At 37.6% G+C, this 27,571-nt stretch overlaps 1 pseudogene; it reads left to right on the top strand.

The window, feature by feature from the left end:
- The first annotated feature begins 11,470 nt into the window (after nucleotides 1-11,470).
- LOC125583818 lies at nucleotides 11,471-19,811 on the top strand (annotated as a pseudogene).
- The last annotated feature ends 7,760 nt before the right edge of the window (nucleotides 19,812-27,571 follow it).

The following is a 27,571-nucleotide window of genomic DNA, read 5'->3' as shown; positions in this document are numbered from 1 at the left end:
TTTTCTTTTTTTCTCTCTTCTTTTATTCTTCTCATTATTTCAGATTTTATAATCCCAGGAAAACTATGAGAAAAAAATATTTTTTTTTATTTTCTCTTAAGCAAGACAAGTAAGAAGCTTCTTAAGCCGTGAAGCCGATGTCTCTAATGCAACATTTAATTCACATGTCGCCCATGCTTTTCATATCCCAATTTCCATGTCCAGCAATCTCTTTGATGATGAAGAAGATAGATCCAGTGGAGGCTGTGGTGGTTATGGAGGAGAAGGTGGTTACGAAGATGGAAAACGTGAGGGTAGATATAAGAGACTCGTGGATACAATGGTGGTGGATGTGTGGTTATTCGAAAGGTGGAGGTTGTGGTGGTACAGTGGAGGTGGTTGTGGATACATGAGTGGAGGTTATGGTGTTAATGGATACATAGGTGGTAGTGTATACAGAGGTTGATAAAACTTCATTCACAACTTCGTTCGTACAATCTCATCCATGGAACTTTGTTAAAAGAACTTTAGTTACAATTTTTTGGTCCATTTGAAATTAGTTATTGTTCTTTTGATGATAATTTACTATATATGAAAGAAAAGCTTGATCATCTTTTTATGAAAATGATGAACTTAACCCACTAAAACCATCTACAAGACTTTGTCCACGAAATCCCGTCTACGAAACCTCTTGTAAGATTGAAAACCTTGTCCACGAGAATTCGTCCACGAAATCTCGTCCACAAGTTCACATATCTCCCATCCACGACTGCACCATCCATATATATATATTATAAATTTTACAAGAAATATATACATTATGGATATCAAAATGTACAAGAGAAAAAATCATAATTTGTTTTACGCATAAAATAAAATTTTATACATTATAATTTGTAATAATGACCAATAAAATATGTTGGGGAAATACAAACCAATTAATGTCAACTAAACTAATAACACATCTAATAAGCTCCCTTTATGCTTTCATTACCGCAATCAATCTTGTTTCTTTAGCAGAAGGGTATTATGGTCTCAATATTGCATCAAAATCAGCAATTGTGTCTTACATACATAAAATGTTTAATTGAGTAAGAAAAAAGACAAATGTGTCTAAATATGTAACTCTCTCTTAAATTATATTCCTCTTCACGATCAACTTAAAATCAATTTTGTAATGCTTTATATAATGATAATTAAGAAATTTCATAGTTTACTGCCACTACATTTTTGAATGGAATCTACCTAATTTCCAAGTATTTGTATACATATACACTACCATATATGTTGTACACATGTACACCATCAACTTTAATGTACACATGTACACTAAAACTTATAAACAATTATGCCGAATGTATCCAGGTAAATCAAAAACAAAAAAATGTATCTCAACGTTGTATTCTACTTATACATGCCTTTAATAATATACTCATGTACACATCTAAACATGTACACATGTACACTTATATATATGCACACATGTTCACATACATGACCAATAGTAAATTTTGATTATCATGATTATGAAATTATTATAAGCTTAAAATTACTAATCAAAATTTTGTGTCTACATGATTTGTAATTACAAAATTTTGCAAAAAAAACATTAAAATCATGTCATATTATTAGGAGCATAGTCATATTTATGATTATAATGGTTCTTAATAACTTTTTTGTTCATTTCACTCAATTATGTGTGTTTTTTGGTGTTTATTGCATTTTTCATACATATTTACGTATTGTGGGGGGGCTGGATTGTACGATCTAAAAGTTTGGGCTGAAATTGAGGAGAAATATACACATTTAAGATTTTTGTGTCAAATTGAAAAGAATACTCAAGGACCTAAGTTGCAAAAAAGAAATTTGGACAGAACTCGTCGGCTTCAGAGATGTGGATGAGACGGAACGACGGCAGAAGCAAAAATGAAACGGAGGACGACGCCGAGTAGAGCTTTGAGACGAGGCTTGGCTGCAGAAATGTGTTGGTTTGTCGAAGATCTCGTCGGGCTTCAGAGATGTGCGGTTCCGTTGGAGATCTCGTCGGACTTGTTCTGGGCGTCATATGCAAGCTACTGTCGGAGTACAACGGAGATGAGTTGCAGATAACAACCACTACAAGAAAACAGCGACATACCGAGGGGAAAAAAAAATCGTCGGTATGTCGTCGGAATAACGTTATTCCGACGACATTCCGACGAAACAAGTCCTCGAAAATAACTCTTCGGAAATTCGTTTCTTCGGAATTCCGTCGGAAATAACTCCGAGGACCACCAGTTCGTCGGAAAGCTCCTCGGAATATACGGAGGGAGAACTTCCTAGGGATATTTCGATGGACTTTCCGATGGTCCAATCCTCGGAAGTTCTGACGAAATGTTCCTCGGAATTTTTATCGGGAATTTCCGAGGAACGGAGCCCTCGGAAAATTCCGAGGAATGAGTCCCTCGGTATATTCCGAAGAAGATGTCCCTCGGTATATTCCGAGGAAAAGTTCCTCGGAAATTTCCAAGGGTTCATTTCCTCGGAATTTCAAAAAAAATATTTTTTTTAAAAAAATAAAATTTTTGAAATTTAAATTCGAAAATATAAAATTAAAATTAATATTGAAAACATATTAGATAATATTCAAAGTTGTAACAAATAAAATAAAACATTCCGAGTTTTTGAAAAAAAAAAACTACGGGTCTTGCACATTCGGGAGCACCTCGTTCGGGTACATTTTCTGCATCATCTCCATCATTTGCTGGTTCAGCCTCCTCTGTTCCTCATAGCCCGTCTGTTGAGCCGCCATCTGGGTCTCCAAAAAAGATATGCGATCATCCTTGTCCTTCAACAGAGCCGTAAGTACTTCTGGATCAACAAAGGGCGGTGTGCAGAAGAAGAAGGAACCGATCGGGTGCGACGACCCAAACCGACCAAACGTCCCTTCTTCTTTGGAACCGACTGAAATAGAAAATAGCCAAATTTAAATCAAGAAATAAATGAATTGAACTTTAAAAAAAAAAGAACTTACGGATTCAACGATTTCGTTGATTCGAAAAACGGGACAAGTTGGTCGAAGCCATTGAATCGTCATCCTCGGTTTGAAGCTGAGACACTTCGTCTTGCACCTGAGTTTGGACGAGGATGACCACTTCCCTCACAAGACCGTCATCAATCTGGCCGGTCTTCTTGTTGGTATACGCCCTCTTCATTAGGGCGAGATCATCAAACGGCTCGAGATCATCAACCGGCTTGCCATCATTTTCTTCCGCCTTGAAAAAAACAAAAATTAAAGAAACATTAGAAATTAGAAGAAATGCACAAAAAATAAAATTTCAAAACTTAAATAATTGAAGAAAAAGCGGCTGAACTTACCATGCGATCCCCCAAAGAGACAATAGATTGAGCACCCAAGTTATGCTTGAAGACGCCCTTCCCTTTACGGTCGCTCCTGCGGTTGGTGGAGTTGGTGGAAGAAGTTTCTTTCGTCTCTTCCTTACCCCAATGCGCACACAACTCCGTTCGGACCGTGTTGTTTATCGACTTTGGGACCTTTTAATAAAAAAAAAAAGAAAATAGGTTAATAAATTAAAAAATAGTTTAATAAATTAAAAAATTGTTTAATAAATTAAAAACAACCTTGTTGATTTCCCACTTCTTCTTCCACTCGTGGATCTGCTTCTCATAGTTGTCCATAACTTTATGGACGAAGTGGTGATAAATAAAGAGCGTCTCATTGGAATTCCTGTTGAATTCTTGCTGAAAAAAAAAAAACACAATTAGTAGAAAATTTATATTAAAGATTAAAAATATAAGTAAAAAATTAGAATACTTACCGCAAACTGACGAAACCACAGATGCTGCTTGTCGGTAGGGAAGTCAGTGAAAGTCAGATGTCCCTTGTCGAGGACCGAATACATCATACGGTTGATCCATGCGCTGATCCCGTTCCCGGATCGGTTGAACTTAATAAAAAGAACAAACGCTTAATAATGAATCAAATTTTAATGAAAAAAAAATATGTTTAATTACCATGTTTGACCCCGTCCATGTGGATACAGAGTGAGATATGGAAGATGGTCACGACCGGGCTGTCAAACCAACTCCGCAACACTCATCACTCCCGGAGGAGCAGGAGCGGGTGCAGCAGCGGGAGCGAGAGGAGCAGGAGCGGGTGCAGCAGAGGGAGATGTATGGTAGGAGCTGTGGGGCGAAGATGAATCCTGAAAATGGCTGGAATCCCGAGACTATCTCCCCGTACCACCACGAGCACGACGCTGTCGAGGCCGGGTCTGATCATCATGAGACCTGTAAATTAAACAAAAAATATTTAATAAATATAGAAATTTTTAATTTTTTTTAAATCCCAAATAATAGTTTTTTAACACAAAAAAAGTTTTATAGATATTAAAAATGTTTAATAACTATATAAAAATAGTTCTAATAAACAAAAATAGTTTTAATAAATAAAAATAGTTTTATAATTACAAAAATAGTTTTAATAATATTAAAAATGTTTAATAAATATAGAAATTTATTATATATATATATATATATATATATTTTTTTTTTTAAATCCAAAATAATATTTTTAAATCACAAAAAAAAGTTTTATAGATATTAAAAATGTTTAATAAATATATAAAAATAATTTAATAAACAAAAAATAGTTTTAATAAATAAAAATAATTTAATAATTACAAAAATAGTTTTAATAATATTGAAAATGTTTAATAAATATAGAAATTTATATTATATATATATATATATTTTTTTTTTTAAATCCCAAATAATAGTTTTTAATCACAAAAAAAGTTTTATAGATATTAAAAATGTTTTGTAAAATCCAAAAAATCGAATTTATATACCAAAATCGTTTTGTAAAATACAAAAATCGAATTTATACACAAAAATCAAATTTATATACAAAAATTGATTTTATAAATACAAAAATAATAAAAAAATGATAGAAAAATTCTAAATCAATTCAACAAAACAAATTATTCAACCAAATCACAATTCTAAACCTATTATACAACCGAATCAAAATCCTAACCAATCACCCTAACAAAAATCTATCAAATCTACACAAAAACCTAACAAATAGAACTTAAGAGAGTTGGATAGGGTCCTTACATGATTTGTGTAGGTTTAGAGAGGATTCGCCGGAGAGGAAGAAGAGAGAGAAGGGGGAGATCGCCGGAGAGGAGGGAGAGGAGCCGGAGAGGAAGAAGAGAGAAATGGGGAAGAAGAAGTGTTTCGTCGTTATAAAACCTAGGGTCCGACGGATAGTTTCCGTCGGAATTTCCTCGGTTTTTCAATTTCAATTTTCGGAAAATATTTCGCGGCTGGTTTGCCCGGTTTAAATGAAAATATTCCGAGGAAATTCCGACGGACACTTAAATATCCGTCGGAATTTCCTCGGATATTTCATTAATTCGAAGAAAAAAGAATATCATATGCATGTATTTCTGTTGGTTTATATTGTTCCTCGGAATTTCCTCGGAATATTCAGAGGAAATTCCGACGGACACTTAAATATCCGTCGGAATTTCCTCGGATATTTCATTAATTCGAGGAAAAAAATATCCTATGCATGTATATCTGTTGGTTTATATTGTTCCTCGAAATTTCCTCGGAATATTCCGAGGAAATTCGGAGGAACAAATGTTTGGGGTTTCAAAACATCAATTTTTTTTGCCCTATATCATTTCTTATACAAATGCAATGCATACCATTAAGGAATCTTTGTATAGATGATCATAAACTATGAAATAACAAAATTTCAAAACGAATTGTAAGTATTCCCTTTACCGTTCATTAAAGTGTATAAGTGTTTCTCTTATATGTTGTGGGGATTTCGTTCATACAATCGGAAAAGTGTTTACTAGGGTAAGGAACAAATTTTTGACTTCATAATCAGTTTAAGACACGCCTCCAAGTCTTCATTCGGTAGTTCTCCGCCTCTCCGGTGTCTATCGCTCCTCGACGGCGGCGCGGAGAGGATTCTCGTCTTCTTCTCCTTTGTTTTGATTTAGATGTTGCATGTTCTATGAAGTTTTTCAGATTTTGGATCTTATTCGTGGGATAGCTATTACAGATCCCGCACACGACTCCATCATTCATGACTGATCAAGGCTATGCTGGTTCATTGTCTCTTCAGCTTTTGGACAGGTGTTGGTTGGGGGTCGGATTTGAGGTTCTCAATGGCCTTTATCTTCCTCCTATCTCAGTTCGTATGCTTTGATCAATGGTGTTTCGTTGTGGGTTTTCTACTTTTTAATTATCCTTATGGTGTTGTTCCTCTTTGCTTGTTTGAGTCTTCTGACGGTTCCACAGAGATGATGCTGTCAGTCTTCGTTGATGTGTTTTATCTGGGTTGTACTCTTATCTGTTTCATCGTTTATTGCCTCCCCTCTGCTTTTGTTTACGGGGTAGGACTGTTTGGTTGGTTGGTTTGCATTCTTCCGGTTCCCTTACAGCTCCTCGCTTGGTCAAGCATCTTATCACGGTCCTGTGCTGGCCTCTTTCGGTTTGACTCCTGCATAGTTCGAGCGTTTTCGACGTTCTGCTTCAACCCGTTTGTGTTACTTTGGTTATGTTTCTTGGAGTTGTTCTGCCTCCCTAATGATTACAATATCATATTGGTGTCTTGGTTATATCTCTCCATAACGAAATCACGTGGCAATGAACCTATATTGTAGGCAATGCATCTGAGTGGGTAGATCACTTCATCGTGTGTGACACTGCAATAGCTCGAGCTTGGGCTATGCTCTTCTAAAACTCATTGAATGCTTCTCGTTGATCCTCACTTTCTGTTACTGATGAGGTCTTCTCTTTGACTCCTTAGAGTTTCTTTGTTATAAGATGCCTACTTGATTTTCTGCAACTCTGGTGTTTTTTGCATTTGTTTTTGTTAGCCTTTGGCTAGGTAAGAACTACGAACCTTACGGTTCATTTAATATTACACAAAGCGTTAAAAAAAAAAAAATCAGTCTAAGACACTTAATAATGGTTATATAAGTATTATTCAAACCGCAAAACGTTGTTTTCGGTTTAAAAACCCTACTTCCTCGGAATATTCCGAGAAAATTCCGAGGAAACCCTTATCTTCCTCGGAATTCCGTCGAAATATTCCGAGGAAATTCCGAGGAAAAAGACTCTATAATCAAATCCCTAAATCGACAAGGTCTATTCCGAGGAAAACCTATCTTCCCTCAGAATTTCCTCGGTATTTCTAATAAAAAAAAAAAGTCGATGCTAGTCTGTTTCCCAGTCATCATCACCAGATGAAACTGAATCTGGATCTTGGTGAAACTCTCCAATCACTGGTTCATCCTCTACGTGAACGACGGCTTCCTCTTCGAAGTCGGTTAAATCGACTACAAGGCCAACTCCAGCTAAATCTTCTGCTGCACTTAAGTTGTCGGATGTGCTTGGTTGTAGTGGGTCTTCCAGCTCAGAACTTTCCTGAACTCGGCCTCACGGGTTGAGTCTTGTAACAGTAACTCATGGATCATCTCTGTTCCTTACCCGGGGGTACTTGATATAACAAACCTGTAACATTAAAAAAATTATTAGTAAAATTATAAATTAATACACATGATGATGAATCATTCTGAATAATTAACATTTAATTACATGATCGGCCTGAGAAGCAAGAATGAAATGATCATAATATTGCAGCTTTAGCCTCGAATTTTCTGATGTAACACCAAATGCATCTGTTCTCACACCTCGATCTAGAGTGTTGTCATGCCAATCACAATAGAAACAGTACAGCGCAATCCAACCATGCACAAATACTTGATTTCCAAAATCTCATGTATGTGTCTGTAGTATACATCATCTCCTGATGCAGAACAAACGCCAGCATCATAAGTCGTACTCGAACGTCTCCTCTTCTGAGTTGTGAATGCATATCCTCGAGTACAAAATCTCGGATATGACTTCACAACAAAGTTTGGTCCAACGACCATCTCGCGTATCCAATCGTCAAATGTTTCACCTCTGGCCAAACCAGCAGACACCTATTAATAGCACATATATATGTTATATCAATAAATGTGAAATAGTATAAATATGTGATAAATGATATTTTAATTTGTTTAAAGCACTCACATAAGTAAACATCATCCAGAAAATTCTCTCTGCTTCATTTCTTCTAGTTCGTCCTCTGTGGCGTATCTATATTCGAACCGCTTTTCTGCCATGAAAATCTTGTACATATGATGACAATAATGTAATTAATTAAGATTTAAATTTTAACTTGTTAAAATAAAAATTTGTAAGCTAATTTATTTACCTCTCATATTGAAGAACATCTTCGCAGTTGGTGAGCAAATATGTTTGCAAATTACTGCGCTCCTGCTCAGTAAGTCGACGTTCCTTTGGTTTTCCGCTAAGTCGTCCAACGTCTGTGAAAATTTCTGGAACCGTAACATGATATGTTGCCCGTTCGCCTCTATCATCATGTCGAGCAGGTCTTCTGTTTTTGGTCTGAACTTCTACTAGAAAGTAGTACTCGGCAAAGTTTGAAGTTTCTTCATTGATCATCTGTGCGACTATAGAATCTTCCACCCTACTTAAATTTTTCACCATCTTCTTCAAATGGAACATATACCGCTCATACAGATACATCCATCTATACTGCACAGGACCACCAAGTTCCAATTCTCTTGTCAAGTGAATAACAAGATGCTCCATAACATAAAAAAATGAGGGAGGAAATATCTTCTCAAGGTTGCACTGAATCACGGCTATGTTAGTCTTCAAATTTTTAATACCTTCAAGAGTCACTGATCTCGTGCATAAATCGCGGAAGAAACCACTTATCCCTGCAATTGCTTCATGAACATTTCGTGGTAATAGTTCCTTGAAGGCAAACGGAAGGAGGCGCTGCATCATTACATGGCAATCGTGGCTTTTCAAGCCAGTAAACTTTCCTTCCTTTATGTCGATACAGTTACGCAAATTAGATGCGTAACCGTCTGGAAATTCCACATCGTTTGAAATCCAATCAAAGAACGCATCTTTTCCCTCTGCATCAAGTCGGTATATGGGAAAAAGGAGCTCTACCATTCTCATCAACATGAAGTTCTGAACGAGCACATATATCGACTAAATCCAGTCTTGACTTCAAATTATCCTTTGTTTTACCTTGAACATTAAGGATCGTGTTCATGAGATTGTCAAAAAAGTTCTTCTCAATATGCATGACATCTAAATTATGCCTTAGCAGATGATCCTCCCAGTATGGCAGATCCCAGAAAATACTTTTTTGTGCCAGTTATGTAGGTCTCCAACAGCATCTACCGGAAAACGCTCATGTCCACCGACGTCTGGCGTCCTTTCTGCACTAAAATCTCTTAGTTGTGTCTTCAAATCTTTCCCACAAATTTCCGGAGGTGGACTGTCAAACACCCTCTTGTTCTTCGTAAACAAATTCCTACTCCTACGATATGGATGATCAGTGGTAGGAATCTCCTGTGACAGTTAAACCAACACGTTTTCCTGCCGTGTTTTAGTTGGAAAGCATCAGTGTTATCTTGACAATATGGACATGATAGCCTTCCATGCATTGTCCATCCAGATAACATACCATATGCTGGAAAATCACTTATTGTCCACATTAGTACTGCCCGCATTTGAAAGTTTTTTTACACGAAACATCGTATGTTTCAGCACCTTGAGCCCATAGTTGTTGCAACTCATATATTAGTGGCTGAAAAAACACATCAAGTGATCTCTTAGGATGCTCTGGTCCGGGAACGAGAATCGAGAGAAACAAAAACTCTCGTCGCAAGCACAAGTTTGGGGGTATGTTGTATGGTGTAAGAATGACTGGCCATAGAGAATATTGTCTTCCACTCTTCCCAAACGGGCTGAAACCATCAGTACATGCACCAAGGTAGACATTTCTTCTCTCATACGCAAAGTCGGGATACTTTGATTGGAAATGCTTCTACGCTTTTGCATCTGAAGGATGTCTGATCTCACTATCTGTTGAGTGCTCCGCATGTCATCTCATTGGTTGCGCTGTGCGTTCAGACAGATACAACCTCTGCAACCTTTCCGTCAAAGGCAAATACCACATCCTTTTATATGGCACTGGAACTCTTCCACTCGTATCTTTATAACGAGGCTTTCCACAAAATTTGCATGTAACCCGCTGTTCATCCGCCCTCCAATAAATCATGCAGTTATCGCTGCATACATCTATTACATGATACGATAAACCAAGACCAGCTACAAGTTTTTGAACCTCGTAGTATGAACCAGGAGCTACATTATCCTCGGTAGAATACCTTTTACAAAATCAGCAATCGCATCCACACAGTCTTCGTACAATGGTTGCTTTCCAGCATCCAACAAATCATAAAATCTCCTAGCTTATGCATTGGGTAAATCTTCCCCTCTAAAATGATCATTTACCTTCTGCTCAGTACCTACACCATAATCTACATCCGTTCTAATTGGTTTTTCTAATCTAACCGCTGGCTGAGGTTCGCTAGTACTACCATGTTCATAATCAGTTTCCCCATGATGATACCAAATTTTGTAACTTCGTGTAAACCCACTCAAATATAGATGAGTCCAAACATCCCACTCTTTAATAACCTTTTTATTTTTACAATTAGAGCAAGGACATCTTAACATACCTGTTTTTGCATCCGGTTGTCGGTGAACTAACCCCATGAATTCGGTTATACCTCGTTGGTATTCTTCCAAAAGCAATCTCGTGTTCGGATCCAAATGAGGTCGATCGATCCAAGAACGAAAATAATTTGAAGAATACATGTTTTTTATGAATCAAATTCGTGTGTGAAGAGAGTAAGAGGGAAGATGAAGATATGGAGTGAATGAAGAGGAAGAGGGGTGCTTGTATTTATAGTTGAAATCCTGCCGACAGACCGAGGAAATTCCGACGAATACCGACGGCAACGGCTCTTTTCTCGGAATTTCCTCGGAATTTTTAAAATCCCCCAACGGCTCTCTAACGGCTATAATATATCCTCGGAATTCATCGGTTTTTTCCGAGGAATACATTTTTCCTCGGTATTCCATAAGAATATTACGACGGATTGATATTTCCTCGGAATTCTGTCGGTATATTCCGAGGAAATTCTGAGGAAACCAAATTTTGTGTTTCCTCGGAAATTCCTCGGGATATTCCGAGGATTTTATTTTCCGTCGGAATGTCCGTCAGAATACCGTTGTTTTCTTGTAGTGAACGTCGAGGAGGGAGATGTTCTGATGATTTCGCTGCGAAGGAAAAGACAAACCGTTACGGCTTCGACTCGAGCTGGCTGAAGTTCATCGACAATGACGGAGGAGGACCAGAAAGTACGGTGAAGAAAACTGCAACATAGATGACATGATGCACTATGGATTGAGATACCAAAAAGTGAAATGTGATGAAGAAGTTTTTTAATTTTAATTTTTGTTTATCTGTTCCAAAAAAATAAATAATCAATTTAATAAGATAGTATGAACTCTTTAGTCAGATGTATGACTTTAGTTGTAATGATTTGGTTTTTAGCATGTAAATAATACTTGGAAACTGACTTGCGGTGTAAAAAACTCTTTGGTTAATGGTCTTCTGTCTTCCACACCTGCTGAAAATGAAAAATACTTTTAAAAAGCGCACAATACCTTAATGATTGCACTCTTCTCTCATCGTTTATTGCTGCTCTGTAAAAATTCGCTTGACCAATCGACCATGGCGGCCTCCTCCTCTTCCTCCGGGCAATCCCCGCCGCACAACCAAGTCTTCATCAATTTTCGAGGGGAATTGCGGACGAATTTCGTCAGCCATCTGGTGGAGGCCTTAGAAACAGATGGAATCAATGTCTTCATCGACGAAAAAGCTCCTAGAGGTGAAGATATCGCCACCCTCTTTGGCAGAATCGAGGAGTCAAAGATCGCGCTTGCTATCTTCTCAATTGAGTATGCGAAGTCAAAGTGGTGCTTGGACGAGCTGGAGAAGATCAAGGAGTTCGTTGACTCCGGAAAACTTGTGGTCATTCCGATCTTCTACAAGGTAGACACAAACGATGTGAAAGATCTGAACGGAGTGTTCGGTAACAAGTTTTGGGAATTGGCTAGGACTTGCAAAGGTGAAAAGTTCGACAAGTGGAGAGACGCTTTAGGAGTCGTTTCAAGAAAGTTCGGCTTCACTTTAACTGAAACGAGGTACCATGTTCCTGGACTTTCATAAGTTTAGAAATTGAAACAAAATCACTTAAATCAGTCATTATTGATTAGAGTGTTTCAGTCTCAAATTTGAAGGGATTTGTATTAAAAAATGATGAATCATCCGTTCAAACATGGATTTTAAAGATTCACTCTCTCGTAGTAAGAATGTCTATAAGATTATTCAACAAATGATTTTAAAATGTAATTCAATGTTATTAGAAATATTTTAAGTAATGAATTTGATCAGATTTCTAAGGAATTTAAATTATTTATTTGAGTTTTTAGTTTACTTAGTATCTCTTATATATTAATTGAGGAACATTTGAAAAATTGTAACCTCAATTTTGTATTAATTAAAAAAATAGCCCATCTTAGGTGTCAATCAATTAGGATGTTAATTAAAGTGACGTGTCAGCTGCATAATCAATTGAGAAATTGGTGAGTCCATGATTAAATGCTAGAGAATGTGACCATATCCATCGATATTAAAAAAAAAGGCTCATGTAATATAACGAAAGAAACACATAATTTAAAAACGATCAAACACTGTATAAACGAAGCGTTTCATCCCTAATAAAAAAAAATTCATACAGTAAAGTTGATACTGTCTCGTGGCCACGTCTATCGAAAGTAATCCGTATGGTTCTGAAGCTTTTATTACTCAGAATAATTTGCTAAGAAGACGTCATGAACAATAATTAGCGTAGACCATGGAACTGTCGATAGTTGGTTGCCATGGCGTCATGTATCGTGTCTAAGTCAGACGTTGGGATTAAGTGCTCATGTATCTGGTTCTAATTAAAAATACACAATCAAATGAACAAGTTGGAAAGAAACCATAGAAGTTATGTCAATAGTGTTTTGTAAATAACAGAGTTTTGATCAAGGTATAGCTGGTGGCCGGTTTATAATTTTAATTAGAACCGAACCATATGTGAAATAAAACAGTCGGTATGAGTATCATTTGAATTCTCGCAAACCGGGATTTTGACATGGTTTATCGTCGAAAGTTGAATAAATTTGGCATGCACACTTCTGAATTATAAGGATATGGAAAAATAAATTGAATATGGTAAAACTTAATCCCCAAGGCTTGATTAAATATAGATTGGAGCACTTACGGAAAACTAAATATGTAATAATAATGGTATGATTTTTATGGCTTTTTTACAAAAAAATAATAATAATAATAATGGTATGATTTTTACTAGAAAAGATATTTTTACTTGCTAGAGGGTTCTAAAAAAATCTATGACGGCAAGTCCCTAAGTAAAATGGAAAACTTTCTCACCAAGGTAAAACATTCCAATTTTTTTAAGGGAATTTAGTTAATGTTTATTAAGGGGGCGACTGGTTTTCCCGCTACCACCCGCAAACGCAGCTTTTGCGGTCGGTAGCGGTTGTCGGCGGTTTGCAACAATCACTCAAATCGCTTTAAACCGCCTCAAACCGCTCCGAATCTCATAAATTCAAAAGCTGGCTCCAGCTAGCGTTTGCGGTTGCGGGCGGTTGCGGGAGGGTAAAATTTTTTTATTTTTTTTTAAAACAATATATATACAAAAGTAAAAATATTTAATAAAAAAATTAAATTGAAATTATGAAAATATTAAAATATATCTATTATATTTTAATTAATATTATAAAATTTTATAATAAAAACAATTTCAATAAATTTTCAAAAATTAAAATTATAACTTTCTAAATAGAAATTTTATATTTATTATAATTTTATGATTTTTGATATTTTTATAATTATATTAAATTTAAATATTGTTAATTTATTATTTGACTATTACGGTATTTGGTAGTTAACCAGTTATAAGTCACCCGCAAACACACCAATTTTTAACCGCAGTACCAGTCGTACAAATCTCTTAAAACCGCTAGAAACCGCAACCGCCCGCATCCACAAACTCCCGCAGCCGCAACCACAACCGCTGCGTTTGAACCAGTCAAACCCTAAATGCAATATTAGATTTTTTCTTAATCATCGACTCATTTAACCTAAAATATATTACTATAAAAAAAGATCGGTTTTCACCATTGGTTGAGCACATCATATTGCAACACTGCCGATAAGAACAAACAATCGATTCACAAAATATTTCATCTGTTACTTCTATTGTCGATTTGAAACCGTTCAAAACCAGCTGGACGATCAAGGTGAAGGTTATTCGATTGTGGAAACAAACAACTGGTGGTGGTGGTGAGACCATTGATATGGTTCTGTGCGATGTTAAGGTTTGGATGTTTTTTTTAAAAAACATTACCCATGTACGGTTTCTTTGGATGTTCAAAATATTGAATCATGTCCAGTTTAAAAAATCTCAACTTCATTGCCTAACCCTGCGCAAGGCGCGGGTCTTATCCTAGTTAGTTTTAGATGAGATCTTGGAATTGTGTAACTAAAATCCTAATAACTTTCATAATTCATCCAAAATCATGTTAAAACTCACCGGAAATCAAATCATTCCAAATCATTTCAAATGCATAATTCAATACACACCCTTAGTGATTTTTTTAAATACTAGTTGAAAACTAATGTCTTTCAGTTATATAGATTTACTTATATATTTGATTTTACTGTAAATTCTAGTGGATTTGAAAAATATGTTAAAAATACAAAGATGTAAATTTGAAAATAATCATGTGTGATTTGTTAAATTTAGAAATCAGTACACTTGTAAAAAGAAATTAAATCATTTATGGACCTATAAATCAACTTATATCCCCTAAACTATATTTGCGAAGTGATTTTGCCACATGTCATATCTACAATCATTTTTACAAAAAAATGATGACATGACTAACAAGATTGATGACATGACTTACAGTTAATATGACATGGACAATCACATTTATTACTGACATATATTTTTGGTACACTTTATAGAATATGACAATAACTAATACATTACATTTAATGTTGATTTATATTTTTGTTAAACTTCTTAAAATATGGTACTAATTCATAAATCATCACTAAAATAAATATATTGAAATATGCATTATAAATTTCGAAATACATTATTTAATTGTATTTTTATAATTATACAATTTTTATTACTAATATTTTTCAAATTTTCTACATCTTTTTTTTAAAAAAATTAATAAATTGTTAATCATAATTTCATTAGTTTCTTTTAGATATCTACAAATTTTATAAATATTGTTTAGTTATAATTTTTAATAACTATACAATTTTTATATGATTTTTAGTAATTTTATACAAGTTGATTTAATACATTTAACCAAAATAAATAGATAAAAATTTTATCTAAGATTTGAATTTTAAATATATTACATTTATATTATTAAATATAATTTAAAATAAACAAAATTATTTTTTTCTTAATTTTATGCTTAAATAATCAACTTTATATTAAATATTAGTCAAAAATAATAAAATATATAATATTAATAAATTTCATTTTAAATATAATTTAACTTTTAAAAATTTATCACTGCTCATGGTGCAGGAAAACACCTAGTATATATATATATATATATATATATATATAGTTTTTGGACTAGTTTATTATTGTTTGGCTATAAATGTTTATGAGTCCTTCTCTTCACTTGTCTTACAGCAAAGAAAGTGAATCTATCATTCAGATTGTAAAGGCAGTGACCAAAGAGCTAACTCTCAATTCGACAACACGGGAAAGAGTAATCCCCATTGACAATCCTGGTGCAGGAGATGAAGAAACGGCTGAATCTGCTTCAGACTCGGCTCTTCCTTCCTTCGGCATAGAAACACGTCTAAATCAGTTGGAAGAGATGTTAAACTCTTACGCAGACCGTACTCTTAAGCTTGGTCTTGTCGGGATGCCGGGTATTGGTAAGACCACCTTGACAAAGATCCTGTATGAAAAGCGTGAAGGCAAGTTTGTGCGCCACGCTTTTCTTGTAGATGTGCGTGAGTTGAGTAAAAGCGGCAGGATGAATGGGAGATATCTCGCGAAGGAGTTGTTGAGGAAGGAATATGTGGATGAAGTCGTCGATTCCATGCAAGCTGAGTCCTTGAAAATACACCTACTCCGTAATAAGTCTCTTGTTATTCTTGATGACGTGACTAACAAGAAACAGATAGAAGTTCTTCTTGGCAATGGCGACTGGATTAAGGAAGGTAGCTTAATCATTATCACGACGAGTGATAGGTCAGTGATCGAAGGGGAGGTTGATGAAATATATGAGGTTCTTAGATTAAGTGGCAGAGACAGTTTGCAGTGCTTCAGCCATTATGCCTTTGGTGTCGTCAATCCTGTGGGAAATTTCAGGAATCTTTCCAAAGAATTTTCGGAGTATGCCAAAGGAAACCCATTCGCTCTCAAGATATTGGGTGGAGAGCTTAATGGAAAAAACGAGGCTCACTGGAAAGAGGCACTTCGCAAGCTGTCACAAAGTTCCAATGAGACGATACAAGATTTCTTGCAGATAAGCTATAATGAGGTAAGTCCGCATCAAAAAGATGTGTTTCTTGATGTTGCGTGCTTCTTTAGATCAGGGGATGAGTATTACGTGAGGTGTTTAGTGGAGTCTGATCTAAAGGATCTTGCCAGTAAGTTTTTGATTAACATTTCTGGTGGACGAGTGGAGATGCACGATTTGCTGTATACATTTGGCAAGGAACTTGCTTCCCAAGGATCGCGTAGGCTGTTCAACCATAAAGGCCTTCATGCTCTGAAGAAAACAGCGGTAAGATAAACCTTATTTTCATGATAAACTAGAAGCTCACTTAGCTCTCGACTGTTTAAGAAATTGCCAACTTACTAACTTATTGTCTTTAATTGGTCAAGCAGGGAGACGACATGGTGAGAGGTATTGTGAGAGGTATTTTTATTGACATGTCTGAAATGGAGAAGGAACTTTCTTTGGACAAATGTACCTTCAACAACATGCGTAATCTTAGGTATCTGAAGTTGTATAGTTCTCACTGTCATCGACAATGCAAAGCTGACTGCAAACTAAACTTCCCTGATGAGCTTGAGCTTCCATTAGATGAGATACGGTATCTCTACTGGCTGAAATTTCCTTTCAAGAACCTTCCCAAAGACTTCGACCCCAAGAATCTTACCGACCTTAACCTGCCTTACAGCACGATTGAAGAGGTCTTGGATGGTGTTAAGGTGTGTCTCTGTTTAAGTTTCTTTTCATCATTTATTCCGGACAGAGTCAGACATTGGAAGTCGAAAATGATTTTAAATAATATAGAAGAGAGATAAATCCACTTATCGTCAATAGGTTTTAGGTTAGAAAATTATTTAACTTAAAGATTCATTCTTAAAAAATAGACAATCAATTAATTTTATATATCTTAACAAAATATTTTCTAAAGTTAACAGTTTATTAATTAATTTTACCTGTAATTAACTGTATATATAAAAATTAATACAAATAATATAATATAAACTCATTTTTACCATTCCATAAACTAAATAGTCCATTTATATTTATATATAATAACTATTTTAATTTTTTAAAAATATTAATGTACATAAATAAATTAAAATTGACATAAAACTTCAAATAATTAATAACTTATTATGCTGCTAATAATTTAATATGCGCTAAAAAATACATTTAATACAAAACAACATATAATATTGATAAAATAGTATATATATAATAAAAAATAAAACAACTTTCAATAAAACAATGTAACTCTAATATAATAATATTTATGTACAATACATTTCTACTGTATGTTTTTAAAAGTTAAAACAAATAACTGCACGGGTGTGCGGGGCATATGACCCATCCATTGACCCATCCATTTGGAAACTCATTTAACTTAATATTCATCGCAGGAAACACCAAAGCTTAAGTGGGTTGATCTTAGCTACTCAAGCAAGTTAAGAAATCTTTCAGGGTTGCTAAATGCTGAAAGTCTCCAGAGATTGAATCTTGAAGGCTGCACGAGTTTGGAACAGTTGCCGAAGGGCATGAAACGCATGCAAAGTCTTGTTTTCCTCAACATGAGAGGTTGCACGAGTCTCCGGATTCTCCCAAAATATCAATCTGATCTCTATGAAAACTCTCATCCTCACCAACTGCAAAAGCCTTCAGAACTTCCGGGTGATTTCGAATAATCTAGAGAATTTACACTTAGATGGAACAGCCATTAGTCAACTTCCTACAACCATGTGGAAGCTCCAAACATTGATTGTATTGAACTTGAAAGACTGCGAAGATTTGGTGGCAGTTCCAGAAAGCCTGGGGAAGCTGAAAGCTCTGCAAGAACTGGTGCTATCTGGTTTGTTCAAAGCTCAAGACTTTTCCAGTTCCTGTTGAAAACATGAAATGCTTGCAGATATTGTTGCTCGACGGGACATCAATTACAGACATGCCAAAGATATCGCAGTTGAATTGGTCACAAGTGGAAGACTTACGTGAACTAAGACGTGGTGTGAACGGCGTATCCTCATTGCAGCGTCTATGCTTAAGCAGGAATGATATGATCACCAACTTGCAAGATGACATCAGTCTACTATGTCATCTGAAACTGCTTGACCTGAAGTACTGCAAGAATCTCGCTTCAATTCCACTGCTTCCACCAAATCTAGAGATCTTAGATGCACATGGCTGCAACAAACTGAAGACAGTTGCAACACCATTGGCCATTCTTAAGCATATGGAGAAGGTTCACTCTAACTTCATTTTCACCAACTGCAACATTCTTGAACAAGCTGCAAAGAATATCATCACAACGTATGCTCAAAAGAAAAGCCAGCTAGATGCGCTTAGATGTTATAAAGAGGTCTCATTCCTCACTTTTATGTATCTAATTGAATCTCTTTAACAGTTTATGATTTGTTTTGGTTTCTATGTTACTTTTGCAGGGACATGCTTCAGAAGCTTTGTTCATTACTTCCTTTCCAGGGAGTGAAGTACCTTCATGGTTTGACCATCGCATGATTGGATCAACGTTAAAGCTGAAGTTTCCACCACATTGGTGTGACAACAGACTTTCAACAATAGTGCTATGCGCTGTTGTTGCATTCCCTCACATTCAAGATGAAACCAACAGTTTTTCAATTGAATGCACTTGTGAGTTCACCAACGAACTTGGAACATGTACACGTTTCAGCTGCATTCTTGGTGGAGGCTGGATTGAACCGCGCAAGATTGATTCAGACCATGTGTTTATCGGTTACACCAGTTGCTCCCACATAACAAATCATGTAGAAGGTTCGCCAGAACATCAAAAATGTGTTCCTACCGAGGCGTCAATAAAATTCAAAGTGATAGATGGAGCAGGTGAGATTGTGAATTGTGGTTTAAGTTTGGTGTACGAGGAACCAAACCATGTTGTTATCGAAGGAGATTGTAGTGGAACTTCCTCGGGAAGAGGTTTATCAGTTGTAGAGAGTACAATGAGCTTTGCTACTCGGTTCCTCTCTGTTATTTTGAGGTATTTGTGGCTAGGTGTTGTGTTCTTTTCGGTTTTTGGGTTTGCTAGATTTTATTTTCACTAGATAAGTTGTATTTTTTGGGTCACCACTAAGTGACTAGTTTCTGTTTTGTATATGTAACATTTATATTGTGAAATTTGTCTTCCCATTCGAAAACAGGTTCTAACCTGTTTCGGCATAGCTTGATCAACTTGGTGAGTTTTCTCTCAAGGCATATTTAACCAAATTCTATATTCAGCTCTCTTTTTTGGCAACATATATATATTTAACTTTAAATGCTATTATTTTTATCTATTCTATTAATGGCCTGAACAATGCTACGAAGATCTCTTGTAACCTATTCTCTCTATAATCAGCATAATTTGAATTTTCTGGGTGTAAAAGCATTAATAATCCCTCTATATTATATTAATTTAGAGTTTTATTTTTATCTCTAATAAAAAATTGTCATTTAAATTTTAAATGGTCCAACAATATATATAACAATATATATATATCTTATTAATTTTAAGCATTTTTGGATCAGTTATCTGTTTACAAATTTAAATTTTAAGCATCATAAAATCTTACACTGAAGATTAAGACTTATTCTTGGGTTCACCTCATAGAGTGAATTTCTGGGTTCACCAACCAATATGATTGTGTTATTTCATATTTGATATCTTTTAAAAAAGGAAACAAAATATTGTCAAATTATATTAATCTTTTTAAAATTAAATGGTAAAAAAAATAAATAAAAAATAGTAGTAATTACAAAAAAAAAATATTTTTAACGTCGTCAGCAAAACATTAAACCCTAAATTTTAATCCCTAAAACCCTAAATACTAAACCCTAAACCTTTGGGTAAACCCTAAACTCTTGGATAAATCTTAAACTCTAAATCAAAATCACTAAACACTAAAACACTCAAGTTTTAGCGTTTAGGATTTAGGGTTTAGATTTTTAGGGTTTAGAGTTTTAGGGTTTAGTGTTTTTATTTAGAGTTTAGGATTTATCCAAGGATTTAGGATTTACCCAAGGGTTTAGAGTTTACCCAAGGGTTTAGGGTTTTTCCAAGGGTTTAGGATTAGGGTTTAAGGTTTAGGGATTAGGATTTAGTGTTTAGTGTTTTGCTGACGACGTTAAAAAAAATTTTTAAAATTTTTTTTTGTAACTACTATTTTTTTATTTTTTATTTAAAAAACATAATATAATTTGATAATATTTTGTTTTTTTTTTTTTTTTAAGATATCTAATTTGAAACGGGTGAACCCAAAAATAACTCGAAGATTAATCGTAGATGGATCTAAGGCCTGGTCTCGGACACGCCGCACGTGAAGTTTCGTCAAGATGAAATCTATTGCTGAGACCGAACTGCCCGTGAATCTTGCTCAAAAAGACTTCTTACATCTTGGACGACCTTGATCTGCGTGTCCCATGGAAGCTTAGTGAGTTCACATAAGTGTTCTACCTCCAACTCGCTGTGAGTAGAATCTGTGACTTCTGTTCCTGATTCAGAAGCTATCGTCTGCATTGGCATGAAGTAACCACCGGAACAGGATGGCAAATCAGTTGAAAAGCTCGAGCTGAAATCCCTACACGAGCATCATTATCAGAAAGCTCCTGCAGGTAATCCGATGATGAAAATGATGGAGTGTTTCTTGATCTACAGTAGTTATCACATTAACACACATTTAGTAATGTTAAAACCACCACTAGCCTCATAGTAATCCTTCGAAAATGTAACTTGTACTAATATGGCAATTCCAAGCGTGTTTCTCCAAGAAGAACCCAGTTAAGTAACCACCGGAACAGGATGGCAAATCAGTTGAAAAGCTCGAGCTGAAATCCCTACACGAGCATCATTATCAGAAAGCTCCTGCAGGTAATCCGATGATGAAAACGATGGAGTGTTTCTTGATCTACAGTAGTTATCACATTAACACACATTTAGTAATGTTAAAACCACCACTAGCCTCATAGTAATTGATAAGCTGGCAGTGCCCCTGGCATTTGTGCAGAAGAGAATGAGATCGAAGAGAGGAGTGAAGAGTGGCTAAAGAGTTATGAAGAGAAGAAGGAAAGACTCTCTGGGAAAAGAGGGTTTGAGTTATAATATTATGAATACGTTGTCGTTTCCATTATTCGTTTTTCTACTTAAGCATGTGCCGTGTAAACATTATGGGGATCAAAATTGATCACAACAAATATCTAATCATCTTATCCTTTCTTCTATACTTTCTCCCCTTTCTTGTTACGATCAGATATTCCCTAATCTAGGGTTTATCATTGGTATCAGAGCCGAAAATGCCTCCTAAGCAAGAGACCCATACAGAGAGGATCTCTGCGCTGGAGGGACAGATCGGCGGTTTCGCGACTGCGATCGATGAGCTACGCGATGCTACGGCGAAGAGTGAGCGATCGATCCTGGAGAACGATAAAAAGGCGGAGGAGCGCCATGCTCAGTTGATGGCGATGTTTCAGCAGCAAAAGACGGGGGTTACACCTCATGAGAAGGTCGAGTCGAAGGAGAGTCACATCGAGTCCGAAGGTTCGGCACCTAAGGCACAAGGGTTGCAGATGCGCCCCGAGAAAGGCATTTTGCTTGTACCGGAAGCGGCAGTTCCTTTGAGGTCGACGGAGATCAACACTCCGTCGTTTCAGGCTGGATCGTCGGGTTTCGCAGCTTACCAGAAGCTCGATTCACCACCTAAGAAGCTCGATCTACCAGATTTCGAAGGGAAGAACCCAGATGACTGGATCTTCCGAATGGAGAAATGCTTCTCGGTTAACCAGACCGATGAAGGGGAAAAACTGTCTTTGGCAATGTCAAGCCTGACTGGGAGTGCAGTGACTTGGCTGAGGCTTATTCAGAATAGGGAAGAGCCATTGGATTGGAGGGATTTTAAGATGAAGCTGAAAAGGAGATTTAAACCAACGAGTGGGGGTACAATCCTTAGCCAGATGCTGAGGCTGAGACAATCGGGGACTATTTCAGAGTACCGCGAGAGGTTTGAAGAGCTTTCGGTTGAGGTTCCTCACGTTCCAAATGATGTCTTGGAGGAGATCTTCTTGCACGGTATGAAGCGTAGTTTACGAGAACAGGTGGTGAGGTTGAGGCCAGTAGGCATGGATGAGATTGTGGATATGGCGAAAATCATAGAAGAGCAGGAGAACGAGCGCAATGCCTACCAGTCTAGGTCCTTCCAAAGGACTAGTTCTGCGCCGGCACTAAACTCGAATCACAGGAGCTATCAGTCTAACTCTAGCTCAATGAGACATGGTGAGAACACACCTGCAAGGAAGTCGAGCGATTCTCCGAGAGATAACAAGAGCAATGACCAAAGGAGAACGGTTCAGAACCCTTGTAGACACTGCGGTGAAAGGTTTTTCGCGGGACACCGTTGTAAAGCTTTTCAACGTTTTAAGAAGTTAGAACTGGAGGATGGAGAAGACAAAGACGAAGACGAGTTGAGTGAGGATGAAAGGTCAGAGGAACAGAATGGTACCCCCGAGCAGGAACTACATGTGTTGTCATTGAATTCAATGGTGGGAATAACATCAAAGAAGACAATGAAAATGAAGGGAATGATTGGCAAGCGGGAAGTGATAGTTCTCATTGATTCTGGCGCCACCTGCAATTTCATTGCAAAGCAGTTGGTGGAAGAAATGAAATTAGCTGTGACCGAGACCGTTGGGTTTGGAGTAGCAGTGGGCAATGGAGAGGTCATTGCGGGTTCTGGAAAGTGTGAAGGCATTGAAGTTGAGATACAAGGAGTGAAAATCAAAGAGGAATTCTTGAAGTTTGAGTTAGGGACAATTGATTTGGTGCTGGGGTACTCGTGGCTGGCTAAGTTGGGAGAAACTCGCATCAATTGGGGTCTACACATACTACGTTTCCAAGTAGAGGAGAAGTGGGTTTCAATCTGTAGTGATCCCGAGTTGTTAATCGCACAGGTGTTGGGGGGGGGGGTTTTGGGGGTTTTTTTGGGACAAGGAGAGGAGGTGTTGTTGAACGCAATGGAGAAACTTTGCGACAAGGAGGATGTGGTTTATCTGCTAGAATTACAGATGTTGTTTGAGAGTAGTGAGAAGAAGAAGGAAAAGAGTCCAAGTGTGGCGGTGAGTTCGCTTCTGAAGAAGTTTGCAGGGGTGTTTCAAATGCCAAAGGGGTTACCCCCCAAACGCACTAGAAAGCACGCGATTACTCTGCAAGAGGGAACTTCACCCATCAACGCAAGACCTTATCGTTACTCACATACGCAAAAGAACGAGATAGAGAAGCTGGTGAGAGAAATGTTACAGGCAGGGATCATTAAGCCGAGTATAAGTCCGTTTTCGAGTCCCGTTTTGCTGGTTAAAAAAAAGGATGGAGGAATGCGTTTCTGTGTGGACTACCGGGCAGTGAACAAGAGCACCATACCAGATAGGTACCCGATACCCGTGATCGAAGAGTTATTAGATGAGTTGGCAGGCGCAACGATCTTCTCTAAGCTGGATTTGAAATCAGGATATCATCAGATAAGGGTGAGAGCTGAGGATGTTGGAAAGACTGCGTTCAAGACTCATGAAGGTCACTATGAGTTTTTGGTGATGCCTTTCGGGCTCACCAATGCTCCAGCAACTTTTCAGTCAGTTATGAACGAGATCTTTAAGTCGTATTTGAGGAAGTTCGTTCTGGTGTTCTTCGACGATATCCTGGTTTACAGCAAGACTGAGAAGGAGCATAGGGAGCACTTGAGGATAGTGCTGCAGTTACTGAAGGATCACGAGTTCTACGCCAATGAGAAGAAGTGTGCCTTCGGGCAGGAAGAGATAGCATATTTGGGTCATATTATTTCGGGAAAAGGGGTGGCAGCTGATCCGGAGAAGATAGAGGCAGTTAAGCAGTGGCCACAGCCCAAGAATATTACGTCGTTAAGAGGTTTTTTGGGGCTTACAGGTTACTATTGGAGGTTCGTGGAAGGGTATGGTAAGATAGCCAGACCGCTTACTGATTTACTGAGAAAGGATGGGTTCAAATGGTCGGTTCAAGCAGTACAAGCCTTCTCGATGCTTAAGACAGCAATGACACAATTACCCGTGCTGATATTACCAGATTTCACCAAGCCGTTTGTGGTGGAAACAGACGCGTCTGGAGTTGGAATTGGAGCAGTATTGTCACAGGGAAATAGACCAATAGCCTTCATCAGCAAGGGGTTCTCGAGTAAGGGTCGCGTGAAATCAGTTTATGAGAGGGAGTTGTTAGCAATTGTATTTGCAGTAACCAAGTGGAGACACTTTTTGACGGGGCATAAGTTCACCATCAGAACGGATCAGAAGAGTCTGAAACACTTATTGGAGCAAAGAGCAGTTTTGGTTGAGCAGCAGAAATGGGCATCGAAGTTGTTGGGTTTGAATTACACGATCGAATACAGGCCAGGCAAAGAAAACCGAGTGGCAGACGCGTTGTCGCGCATTCCTGGTCAAGAGGAGATGAGAGAGCTTCAATTGACAGCTCCTTTAACCATTGATAAGGAGGAGTTGGCATTGCAAGTAGCTCAGGATGAGGTGCTCCAGCAAATCATTAAGTTTGTTCAGGAGGGAGTAGAAGGAACTGAAGGTTATACGGTGAAGGACAGGTTGCTCCTCAAGGATAACAGATTGGTGATTCCGGCCAAATCGCCTTTCATTCCTACGCTCATTACACAGTTTCACAACAGCAGTGTGGGTGGTCATGAGGGGGTACTGAAGACATTCAAAAGGATGGCAAGAGAGGTTTTGTGGAAAGGAATGCGCGCAGACATCACAGAGTTTATTAAGGCATGTGCAGTGTGCCAGGAGAATAAATACTCGACCTTATCGCCGGCCGGGTTGTTGTCTCCACTACCGATTCCGTTACAAGTGTGGACCGACATAAGTTTGGATTTTGTGGAGGGCCTACCGTTTTCAAAAGGGTTTGATGTTATCTTGGTGGTCGTCGACAGGCTTACTAAGTACGCTCATTTTATCCCACTGAAACACCCATTCACAGCGAGGTCAGTAGCGGAAGTGTTCATTCGAGAAGTGATCAAACTGCACGGTTTTCCAGAAACAATGGTTTCGGATCGTGATAGGGTGTTCTTGAGTCAGTTTTGGTCTGCACTTTTTAAAAATCAGGGGACTGCGTTGCACAAAAGCACAGCTTATCACCCTCAGTCAGATGGTCAAACAGAGGTGGTTAACCGCTGCTTGGAAGCTTATTTGCGATGTTTTGCGGGTCGTAAGCCGTCGTCGTGGGTTCAGTGGTTACCGTGGACTGAGTATTGGTATAATACGTCGCATCACTCAGCTACCAACACCACCCCGTTCAAGGCACTTTACGGTCGCGATCCTCCTAAGCTACTTCGCTTTGGTGATGTGCCAACAGCCAACGCAGAGGTAGAAGAGATGATAAAGGGAAGAGATGAGTTGCTGCAGGAGTTGAGAGACAATCTGGCTGTGGCACAAGCTAGGATGCAGGCGTCAGCCAATAAGAAGCGTAGAGATGTGGAGTTTGAGGTGGGTACGTGGGTGTATCTTAAGCTGCGTCCCTACAGGCAAAGCTCAGTGGCATATCGAAGAGCGGAGAAGTTAGCGCCCCGATACTTTGGTCCTTACAAGGTGGAGAAGAGGATTGGGAAAGTGGCCTATAAGCTTCTGTTACCTTCTCACAGCCTCATCCACCCGGTTTTCCATGTTTCACAACTGAAGCTGGCAGTGGAACCCAATACACCAGTACAGGAGCTTCCCTTGATCTTGTCATCATCGTTTGATTGGAATGCTGAAACCGGAGGAGTTGATCAGTATAAGGAAAGCTGCGAAAGGAGAACAGATTGAGGTATTGGTTAAGTGGTCGGGGTTACCTGAATTCGAAAACTCATGGGAGCCTCTACAGCGCTTGAAGGACCAGTTTCCGCATAGTCAGCTTGAGGACAAGCTGGGTCTTCTACGGGAGGGTAATGATAAGCTGGCAGTGCCCCTGGCATTTGTGCAGAAGAGAATGAGATCGAAGAGAGGAGTGAAGAGTGGCTAAAGAGTTATGAAGAGAAGAAGGAAAGACTCTCTGGGAAAAAGAGGGTTTGAGTTATAATATTATGAATACGTTGTCGTTTCCATTATTCCTTTCTCTACTTAAGCATGTGCCGTGTAAACATTATGGGGATCAAAATTGATCACAACAAATATCTAATCATCTTATCCTTTCTTCTATACTTTCTCCTCTTTCTTGTTACGATCAGATATTCCCTAATCTAGGGTTTATCAGTAATCCTTCGAAAATGTAACTTGTACTAATATGGCAATTCCAAGCGTGTTTCTCCAAGAAGAACCCAGTTCAGGGGCGAACCCAAAATTTTATTATGAAGGATCATAATAAAGATAAATAAAAAAAAAATATTAATTACAGGTGTCAATGAGGGTCTTCGAACACAGGTTCTGTAGGTTCTTTCAGCACCACCTAAACCAAATACACCAGAAGTCATTAACAATTGTTGCTTGCATATTTAATTTTTAGTATTTCTATGGTGTCAGATGACCATGCTATTGCACGTGGGTCCGCCACTGACCCAGTTGTATAATCACAGAAGATCCTGAAGGAATATCAAATGTTAGATTTTCCCCTGCATGTGAAGGCTAAACGCCAGAGATTTGTCGAGTTTCCGTTTCCGATGATGCTCTCCTGCCAGGCGCTCAACATTAGTCAGAGCATTCTTTACAAAAATGTTGACCATGTGCATTCAAGATTTCAAGACCCAAGGGAACCTGTGGAAGTTTTTCTATGGCAGTGCCACCAAGATATAATTCTTTCAGGTTTCGTGGGAAACCCTGAATAACACTGAGCTTTGAGCATCCAGAGAGATCAAGAACTTGAAGTAATTCTAAATCAGCCATGTCAGGCAGACTTGTCAAATGAACACAATCTTTCATATTCAGGCGAACAAGTTTACCAAGATGTTGATTAGATGACACGGTTTGATCAGGCTTGTTAGTCGCTCATGGTTTAAAAATCTGAAACCCC

Source organism: Brassica napus, chromosome C3, assembly GCF_020379485.1.
Source record: "Brassica napus cultivar Da-Ae chromosome C3, Da-Ae, whole genome shotgun sequence".
NCBI lineage: Eukaryota > Viridiplantae > Streptophyta > Magnoliopsida > Brassicales > Brassicaceae > Brassica > Brassica napus.
The sequence above is the reverse complement of the archived record's forward strand: the minus strand, read 5'-3'. Positions and strand labels throughout refer to the sequence as shown.